The 2,442-nt window shown below is 20.6% G+C and overlaps 1 long non-coding RNA gene across 1 annotated transcript; it reads right to left on the bottom strand.

Annotated features, from left to right (window-relative positions):
* Window positions 1-364: 364 nt before the first annotated feature.
* On the bottom strand, window positions 365-1,581 carry LOC135928519 (uncharacterized). Its single transcript, XR_010572367.1, has 3 exons — window positions 1,462-1,581; window positions 1,250-1,316; window positions 365-513 (listed from the first exon to the last, which is right to left on the bottom strand). It is a non-coding gene; the product is annotated as an uncharacterized LOC135928519 (long non-coding RNA).
* Window positions 1,582-2,442: the final 861 nt, after the last annotated feature.

Genomic DNA, 2,442 nt, shown 5'->3' with positions numbered 1-2,442 from the left:
AGTTATATTATAATATTTTAAAATAACTCGTCGTGCAGCTATTTTTAATTTAATCATAAAATAACTATAAAATATATATGGGAATAATTATCAGTCATATATTGGCATAATTTTTTATTAAGCGAATTATTATTTCTATGAATATATTAGAATCAAATTAAGATGTTTTTATTATATAATACGATAATTTATAGTAGTCATCTCCGTATTTTACTTTTATTTAATAAATTCTCATAAATAAGATTAAAATGGACCATTTTGAACAAAAATATAATTCATAAAGTGTTTAATTTGCTCAACTTGCATTTTTATTTTACCAAATAAAATTCTCATAATTTTTTTTACATTTTGGCCATCATTTGGAAATAGTATAACAAATTACATCTCTCTTTTTTATTTCTATTAATCTATAAATTTTTCCTATATTTGAATCTAAACTTTAAAATCGTTTTCCCCAGTTTTAAAAATTTTGCAAATGGAGCACTCCAATTCTAGACCGACGATATAATGTTTCTGTTATTTTTTTTATCCGAAATATAAATATGTACATTACAAATTTTAAAAAATTAAATTTTTTAATAAAGTATTTGCCTACTTATTATTTAAAAAGGAATTATATAAAAAAAATAAATTAAATTTCCATATATTTTTTAAATATATATAGTGTGAAACAAAAAAAAATTTAAAAATAGGTCTTTAACTGATACTGCATTTAATAAAAAAGTAAATAACATAATATTTGGATGCATCATCTAAGGTCGTGCCAATAAGGTTGTTAAACGGGTCAATTTGAGCCGAGGTTTTTAAACGGCTAACTCAATATTTTATCCAAAAAAGTATTATGTAAGCCTAAAGATTTTCTCATAGATGGCACATAGGATTAAACATCTATTGGGGAAATCTCGACGCTTAGGCAATATTTTTCTAGCTATAATGTTGAGTTAGCCGCTTTAAAATCGGTTCAAATCGAGCCATAAACTAGTGCCAGTACTTTTAGATATATAGCACCCTTCTTAATCAAAATGAAATCCAAATTAGCAATAAAAAAATAAATCCTAATGAAATTTTTTTAAAAAAATAGGAAATTCAAATGTGTAAAAAGGAAAATCTAAATAACAATATAAATAATAGGTGTAAAATCTGTAGGAGCCTAAAATTTTATATAAATATATTAAAAAATAAATTTTATAAAAAAAGTAGATTATTTATTATTTAAAAGGGGGTTATATAAAAAAAACGAAATTAATACGTATTTCTGTCGAGATCGAGAATAGCCTTGACCACGTGATATAAAGGTTTTATCCTGAGTACTTTATCTGGAATATAAAATTATGGGATGAATGTTTTTAACTTTTTATTTCAAATAGATAAATAAAGATATAAAATTATATTTATTCTAATTCAAAAAATTTATAACGTAACCTAAAAATAATAATGCATGTCGTAAAAATAAAATATTACATTTTTGTTTCGACTCCTCTTTACAAATTTTTATCGAGTTTATATTTTACATTTTTTTTTGCAGGTTAATCTTTATACATGATAAAAAAATGATTCAAGTAAAATTTATTTATTGTTGATAGTTTCTATACAATAAAACTAACATGAAAATCATTTAATGTTACATAATAAAAAAAAATAACAAATTTATAACCTTTAAAATAAAATATAAGTTATAAATATTCAAACAATATCTCGAAGGCATAATCAACAACAAATTAACACAGCTGGTAGAATTTTTGAGAGAATATTAATTAATAATGTGTCTTGGAAAATAAATTGAGCCAGATATTTGATTTTTTAATATATCAAGGGTTGATATATTTTTAGATAAATTGTGAGGTAATAACATTTTGTGGGTCAGTATTATATTGTGCCATATCCAAATTTTCAGAAGAGCGTTTATAATAATTCACATGGTCTATTTTCAACAAATAATAATTATAGTTAATATTTATTTAAATAATTTTAAATCCATTTAATATAACATATTATTTGATATTTTTTTTAGCAATCTCTACAGTTTTAATTATTAGTATATTAATTATTTTGTAATAACATTTACATATTCAATATTACCATTAGTTTAGATAAAGTTAGCAGTAATGGTATCGTGCCGCATGATATACTTTTTTTTGTGTTTTGATGTTTTGTCGCGTGACTTTATGTCATTGCTTTTTGCTAAATTTTGCTTAAGCTTAAAATTTGTATGATTAATATAAATTTTAGTAAATACCCTAATCAAATATTTAATATAATTACATAATTAATATTAAAATCAAATTTAATATAAATGGTATTAATATAAATTTTAATAAATATATAATTGTAATATTTAACATAATATAATTTTAATATAATATTTAAAGTAATTAATATATTAAATTTAAATTAATTTGATATAAAGAAAAATAAATAAATTGTATTAATATAAATCATATA

Source organism: Gordionus sp. m RMFG-2023, chromosome 4 (genome assembly GCF_954871325.1).
Source record: "Gordionus sp. m RMFG-2023 chromosome 4, tfGorSpeb1-WG-v2, whole genome shotgun sequence".
NCBI lineage: Eukaryota > Metazoa > Nematomorpha > Gordioida > Chordodea > Parachordodidae > Gordionus > Gordionus sp. m RMFG-2023.
This window is presented reverse-complemented; position numbering and strand designations above follow the sequence as displayed.